This window comes from Ascaphus truei, chromosome 5 (assembly GCF_040206685.1).
Source record: "Ascaphus truei isolate aAscTru1 chromosome 5, aAscTru1.hap1, whole genome shotgun sequence".
Lineage (NCBI taxonomy): Eukaryota > Metazoa > Chordata > Amphibia > Anura > Ascaphidae > Ascaphus > Ascaphus truei.
The window spans coordinates 110,138,690-110,146,904 of record NC_134487.1 but is presented as its reverse complement, the minus strand read 5'-3'; the positions used below and the strand labels follow the sequence as shown (position 1 = coordinate 110,146,904).

General features: G+C 39.5%; 1 protein-coding gene across 1 annotated transcript in view; it reads right to left on the bottom strand.

Annotated features, from left to right (window-relative positions):
* Positions 1–2,872: 2,872 nt before the first annotated feature.
* The window catches only part of KITLG (KIT ligand), a 98,813-nt gene continuing 93,470 nt past the window's right edge, over positions 2,873–8,215 (bottom strand). Inside the window, exon 10 of the mRNA XM_075600463.1 lies at positions 2,873–7,095. The gene's annotated coding sequence lies outside the window, so the exon portion shown is untranslated. The remainder of the gene's footprint in view (positions 7,096–8,215) is intronic.

The window sequence follows — 8,215 nt, the reverse complement described above, 5'->3', positions numbered from 1 at the left end:
CCCTTCCCTAATTGGCAGAGGGGGTTGGGTGGGGGTGGCCATCAAAATGCTAGCGCTCGGCAGAGTGGGAGGGGGTGGGGAGCGTGTCAAAATGCTGGCGCTCCTTCCCTCCTGTGTCTGCAGAGCGGGCTGGGGGGGGGGGGGGCATCGCGGGACGCACCGCGGGACGCACAGGGAGTCCAGGCGGACCGTATGTTGTGCAGGCCTGGTATATATGATGGACATTTCACCTTTCTCAGTTCTAGTTTTCACTTGAGTAACAAGTGAACTAATTTCCACAATCCTATTTTTTTTAAAATTGCATTCAATAACAAATGTATAATTGCTGTTTGCATATAAGTATCATATAATTTATGTAGTAGTTTTGCTAACATATTGTGGACATGGCTATCATAAGAAGCTAAATAATTCTGTCATATAGAGTATGGTTGCATACATACTGTATGGTTATGTGGATGAAAGTCTGCTCAGATTAATTAATAATCCTTGTTTTGTTTTAATACAATAACAGTTCTTATCATCTATATCCAAACATTCACTGCTGAGGGAGCAATTTTATCTTGTCCAAAGCCACAATGGGTTATTTTTTTGGCTGCTTGTTACAGACAATATAGAATTGCACCATAATTATGGACACCACCATGCAGCCTTTATTGGCAGATGGTTGACTGAATACATACAAACATACATATATATTCTAGGGCGAAATTACCCAGCTTCAATTACTGAATTGTGTTGGTTAATAAATCTGGCACATATTTGACATTAGTGTTACCCCATCTTTGCAGCAGGGACATTTTGATAAAAAAAAAGATTCCTATTTTCTCATCATACAATATTTTACACTTAAAATGGATAGTTAAAAGATGCAGAACGTACTTTGATACCCTGTGTGACCACACTGAGAAAGTGGTTAAAATACAATGCTGGCTTGTGTATGTGTTCCACATGAAAGCTGCTTCGGAACCTACTTTATCTGTATGCTAGAAATAAAAAAATATTTATTTTAACAATATTGATTTGAATGTCAGTTAGTGCTGTAAGATAACTGGTATCAAGTCCATACTTCTTCAAAATCTGCTTCACTATCAAACCCCTCAACTGAATGCAGTGAGAAGTTGGGTGAAGGGAAGTGAATTATACATTGACTTAATTTACTGGTTACCCACTTAAACTATATTGACCAAATGTCCAGTGTCAGAGATTACATTCAGGTATGGACACGTGTGGAATCCATTTTGACTTGAAAAATAAATGCACACCTTCAAGATGTGACCCTGGTAAAAAAAAAAAAAAAGCTGTTTCATGATCAAGCATGAACAAGCATACAAGCCAAATGCAATCTGAGATCATGTTTCCTTCTTGGAAACATTCAATAAATAACCTTTTTTTTCAGTGGCAGATAATATTTGAATGGGCTATCATTCACAAAAGATTTGCAGAAGCTAAATACCAACATAAATTGCAGGTTAAAACATTTGTTGCCATAGGAGCATGAAACAAATAGTCTAAAATCAAAAGCAAATGTAAAGATGAATATATATATATATATATATATATATATATATATATATATATATATATATATATATATATATATATATATATATATATATATATATATATATATATATATATATATATATATATATATATATATATATATATATATATATATATATATATATATATATATATTTTAAATCTAATTCACGAAGAAGATGAGCAAAATAAAAAATTGGACAGGTCAGTGCACAGTTACAGAACAAATCTATTTTGGCCTGCAAAACAGCAGAAATGATCCAGAGGTTAAAAATGCAGATTGCAATCTCTGAACGTATTGAAACTTTCTACAGCTAAGAAACTTTTTTTGCTGCCACAAGGACACAATCTGCCAGAAAAGTATATGCCAGGGGTGCACAAACTGGTGAGCGCAACGATTTCTGGGGGAGGGGGCAGTGTGTGAGGCATCTGTACCTGCCTTTTACCTGCTCTCTGGCAACCTCTTGTGACATGCCGCCATGACAACGTGGCATCAAATGGCAACGCGATATCACATGACATTGTGCATTAAATCAGTGGTGCGCAAACTGGGGGGAGCGACCCCCAGGGGGGGGCGCGAGATTACCGGCGGGGGGGGGGGGGGGGAGGAGGCACGGGGTTTACAGATGCCCGGGGGAGCTGGAGGGCCTCTGTAAATAATCTGGAGATGCGTCGCCATGGCAACGGGTCATGTGACGTCACGTTGCTATGGCAACATGATGTCATGACGCCCAGATGCCAGGAATCAAGGTAAGGAGGAGGAGGGAGAGGGGTCCGCGGAGAGGAGGACATCCGACAGGAGGGCGTAGGGAAAAAAGTTTGCGCCCCCTGCAATTAAATGACGCCACAGATGCCAGAGACAAGGTAAAGGGGGGGCAAGCAGGGAGGTCAAGCAGGTAGTGGGCACTAACAAAAAGGATTGCGCACCTTTGGTATATGCAACGATTTTTCTACAGAAGGACAAAAAGGATTCATTAACATGATACATACAGTACATGCAAATTATGACACATTGCTTTTGATATTTTATTCAAATGTGTGTTGGCATTCATGAATTTTAGGAAAATTAATATTGTTTTTGTCTTATCTCAAAGCAATCTTTTGAACAGCATAATGATGTTCATATAGTTATAACAATAAAATGCAGAAGCAGCAGAACAAATTAAAAATACTTTCTGTTTAGTATATTTCTTAATAGACTTTACTTTAGTAGTATGCCAGTTTCCAAATGCATATTGATATTACCTGCTTTTCTATGTGTTTTTTTTAGTGTATGCAAATAACTTATTTGTATCTATGCTAGGTATATTGTTCATATTCAACACTTCAGTAAACTAGCTTTGCTTGACTGTTTCAAAGCTTTTTTTTTTTTCGATTATGTGTTATTTTTAACTACTTCTGAACAATTTCTGGACAAGAAAACTATGTTTTCCGTGTTGCAATTTTAGGGGTTTATTCAATAAGCTCAGTACAGATGGTTGCAACCTCCTATGACTTGAATGGAAGTTTTTTGGACAATCGCAGCTGCAAAGCTTCGAGAATGAGCCCCTTACACTACTGAATGGGGTAACCCAGGACACTTGTGAGTTGTTTGTTTTTTACTTGCATATAAACAAAAGCTTATAGCAATATTTCTATTGTTGTTCTAAGTGGTTGTAAATATCCACTACTGAAGCTTAGGTAATAAAGCCAAAAGTAACCAGAAAATTCACAGGTTGAGTGACAAAGTGGCAATGCAACCAAAATAAACTAATACACTAATACACTAACAAAATATTGAAACACGTCAAAAGAATGAATACAAGTTATAGTAAATTAAATATACAATGCAACATTTGAATTGTTTATATCCCAATGCCACATTTTCACAAATATTCAATGTTTTGAATGGACAGTAAACTTACTGAATGTATACATTTCTGACTATCATATGTGAGTGTGTGTGTATATACATATATATACACACACACACACACACACACACACACACACACACACACACACACACATCAATATGCACACCTACTTTAAAATCTATGTATATATACACATACACTTATCTTTTAGATACTTTTTATGCTTTTTTAAGATATGGCATTTTGGAAATATATTATAATTCATCTTCTTGCTAAAAAATAGAACAGGAGATAAAAGATACATCAACATAAATAGGGGTGCATTTGTAATGAAGATTACCATCATGTCATGATTTAGGGCACAGGGATAGAATGAGCAAAATGTTATAATAGAGATTTTGTACTAGCAAGGATTACTACTGCCATATGTTGGACGATGGACATTTTATGTTGTGACACCATATCAATAATAAACTGTTTAAGATACTCATTTATACTATAAATAATGTATTTATTACAATCATTTACTAAATGTGTATGCAAATACAAATCACTTGTATGGTAATTCTAACATTTAAAGCATACTGTTACTAAATGTTTTATTGTAATTTAACATTTTACATAGTTTTTCTTTTCAAATGGTACTTTTCAGGAGAAAGCTTTTAGAAAATGTATATATATATATTTTTTTAATAAATGCATTTAGAGCTACATCACTAAATAACTGTTCCACTACAGATTTAGGGGATATTTACTAGGCAGTCTTCTGACATAAGGCTCCTGCTGGTGCTATAATATACCAAAGTCCGTTCACTTGAATGGCTACAAGGTGTATTCCAGTCAGGGCCGCCAACAGAAAATATGGGGCCCAGGACAAATGAAAGGACCAGCCCCCCCCCCCAAATCCATAGCGCACCTCCCATGAAAAAATATTTTTTAGCGTGCAACTTTTACTTAACTGTTTTCTTATTGTGATACAGAAAAGACATTACAATGCAACCTGTTTATTTTAGTGACTGTAGTAACTGGGTGGGTTAGTGACTGGGTGAGTGACTGGGCGGGTGAGTGACTTGGCGGGTGAGTGACTGGGCGGGTGAGTGACTGGGCGGGTGAGTGACTGGGCAGGTGAGTGACTGGGCGGGTGAGTGACTGGGCGGGTGAGTGACTTTTAGTGACTGGGTGGGTTACTTTGACTGAGTGACAATGACTGAGTGGGTGGCAGTGACTGAGTGGGTGGCAGTGACTGAGTGGGCGGCAGTGACTGAGTGGGCGGCAGTGACTGAGTGGGCGGCAGTGACTGAGTGGGCGGCAGTGACTGAGTGGGCGGCAGTGACTGAGTGGGTGGCAGTGACTGAGTGGGCGGCAGTGACTGAGTGAGAATGACTGTGTTGGTGACAGTGACTGAGTAACAATGACTGGGTGGGTGACAGTGACTGGGTGGGTTTGATGGGTGACTGGGTGGGTGGGTGACTGGTTTTTAGTGACTGACTGGGTTGGTGAGTTACTGACTGACTTTAGTGACTGGGTGGGTGGGTGACTGGGTGACAGTGACTGGATGGGTGACAGTGACGGGGTTGGTTTGATGGGTGACTGGGTGGGTGGGTGACTGTTTTTTAGTGACTGACTGGGTTGGTGAGTTACTGACTGACATTAGTGACTGGGTGGGTGGGTGACTAAGTGGGTGACAGTGACTGGGTGGGTGACAGTGACTGGGTGACAGTGACTGGGTGACTGAGTGGGTGGGTTAGTGTCTGGTGAGTGGGTGGGTTAGTGAGTGGGTGGGTGTGTGGTTGGGTTAGTGAATGGGTGAGTGGGTGGGTTAGTGACTGGGTGGGTGAGTGGGTGGGTTAGTGTCTGGGTGGGTGTGTTAGTGACTGTCACCCACTCAGTCACTAAATGTTAATCACTAAAAGTCAGTGACTGAGTGGGTGACTGAGCGGGTTTGGTGGGTGACTGAGTGGTTGGGTGACTGAATGGGTGACTGAGTGGGTGGGTTAGTGACTGGGTGGGTTAGTGACTTTAGTGACTGGGTGGGTGGGGGGGTTAGTGACTTTAGTGACTGGGTTACTGGGTGGGTGACAGTGACTGGGTGTATTTGGTGGGTGACTGAGTGACTGAGTGGGTGGGTGACTGAGTGGGTGGGTTAGTGACTGAGTGGGTGTGGGTGGATTAGTGACTGGGTGTGTGGGAGAAAGTGACTGGGTGACAGTGAATGGGTGACAGGGAGACAGTGACTGGGTGGGTGGGTGACAGTGACTGGGTGAGTGACGGTGACTGGGTGACAGTGACTGGGTGGGTTGCGTGACTGGGTGGGTGACAGTGACTGGGTGGGTGACGGTGACTGGGTGACAGTGACTGAGTGGGTTGCGTGTCTGGTGTGCTGGGGCAGGAAGCGCGTGTGGGAGAAACTGTGTTGGTGTGCGTGCAGGAAGCTGGGTTGGCGCTTCCCCTCTGTCCCACGTTGGGAGCGGGAGGAGGGGGGGAGCGAACCCACAGGCAGCAGGCTGGACACCCTGCTTGCCCTGCGCATGCGCGCTGGGACTTCGGCTCTGCACATGCGCACAGGGAATCACCGCCATTTTTTTAATACTTTTTTTAAAAATGTAATTAACTGGTGCCCGGCCATGCAGGGGGCCCGGGCGGCCGGCCCCCCCTGACTCACGGGGCCCGGAAAACAAGTACCTTTTGTGTCCCCCCTGTTGGTGGCCCTGATTCCAGTCATATGACAAAAGACTGTTTAGTAAATATGGGCCTCATTGAAGTTATAGGGGCCATATTATTAATCATTTTGTTCATATATAGTTAATCACAAAAAATTGTATTCATTTATTCCTACCCTTTTCATCTTTTAGCCATCATAGATCTATCAAACTCTATGTGATACATGTAATATTTATGTACAGAAATGTGTCCATTATAAAAAAATATATTTAATATGACAACTAAAAAAAATGTACATAAGTATATCCTGAATTTGTTGTGCCAGCTTTGTAGGAAAATTGCTCTCAGTAACTAAATAGCGAAAGACCCAGAAATATTGTAGGATGCATCTACTGTAAAAATCATCTTCACACTACTGTTAATAAACTTCATTCTTCAACTGCATCACCATCGATATCCATTGACCGTGCTCTCCGAGCAGAGGCTATGCTTCTGGAGTGTCCCAGGAACAAAGTACCCATTTGTATCGACTCAAAGTCTTATGTAAGCTCACATGTGAAAAGCAATGCCAATGATTAGTCTCAGGAACCTTCCTGATTTTACTTTGCAACCAAAAGAAAAACAAAACACATCTAATTATCCAGTGCAGCTAAGCTTTGTTTTCCATTCTTTCAAGATACCATAAAGATCATATTAATCTTTCAGAAGTAAAAGAACATCCTTGAGCTTTTAATGTTTAGAACATGTTTTGGTTCTTCGTGATACTCCATTCACCTTCTATCAGGAGTGTCACACAGAGCATTAGAAGCTGTATTCAGTTCCACAATAGCAGACAAGACGGAGTCAATGTGAATAATAAACAATTCTGTGATGTACAAATCCTCTTGAAAGTGATGTAATATGTTGCTTGTTTTAAAGTGAAACAAATTAGTTCATATCTGAATCATCACTTAGGAGTCTGAACCAGTTTGTCACTCCAGAAAAGAATGTGTTGCTTTTAGCTACTCCAGTTATGAAGCAAACATAGAACTGTCACCTGTGGGAGGAAATGTAAAGAATAAACATTCACATTGAAGAAAAAGTTACATAGCTTCACTCTTTACAATGGTTATATTTGGCAGAAGTAGGAAAATAGCTGTTATTTCATTTTCTAAGGGGGTTGGAATCTTCTACAACATTTACCATGTGAGGTTTGAAAGCTTGTAAATTGGTCCAACTATCTGTTGATCCAATAAAAGGTATCATACTACCTACTCCTGCTCCCTCAGTTCGTTACTTGAAATAATCTTTTTACTTTTTAACTTATTCATGGTCAGAAAAAGCTTTGGAGTGCTTTTACAATCTTTATCTAATGTGGTTTGGTGATGACTATAGATGAATTGTTTTTTTTATTTGTCCATTGTTTGTATAGTAACAATGTCTTCACTAGTCAAGCAGATAGGCATACATTGCTGATATGCTTGAATAAAAATATGGACTTGGAGACAAGTGGTATTTAATTTTGAAACAGGATGCAAAATGGTAAAACAGCTATTTTAAGGTTGAATTAATTTTTCTAAGAAAGCCAATTATGCAGAGTTTAAAAAAAAAAAAAAAAAAAAAACATATTTTTTACCCCACTGGGACTGTCCCTTTAAGAAACATTAAGGTGATTGGCATCTACAACTGAAGGTTGTTGAAGACTTTTAGCCAGCTAGTTTAAAACTGTAAACAAGAAGAATTTAGCACCCCTCTAATATTTTAATTTTAATCCATATTAAACTATATTTAGTAAAGACTTTACAGAAATGGTTAGGCTGGCACAATATTTTACACACTAGATTATACTGTTGTCTGTCGGTTCGTTGATCCCTTTGTTCCATTAATTAGATACAAATGAAAATGACGAAGAATAATACACTTATAATATATTGAAGGGAGATGTGGACTATTCTGCTTTAACGTAGGATTGGTATTATAAATCAAAAGTCTGTCTTTAATCTACAGCCCAAAAAATTGCATTCTAAAGATTCATCTAGTCTATTTGTAAAAGAAAACAATTAAATTGCACAGGCACAATAGCTTAACACATAATAAATTTGAGATACCGATTTTTTTAATGTCCAATGTAAATTTAAGAAACCTAATTCACATTAATATGGACATAACTGAATCCA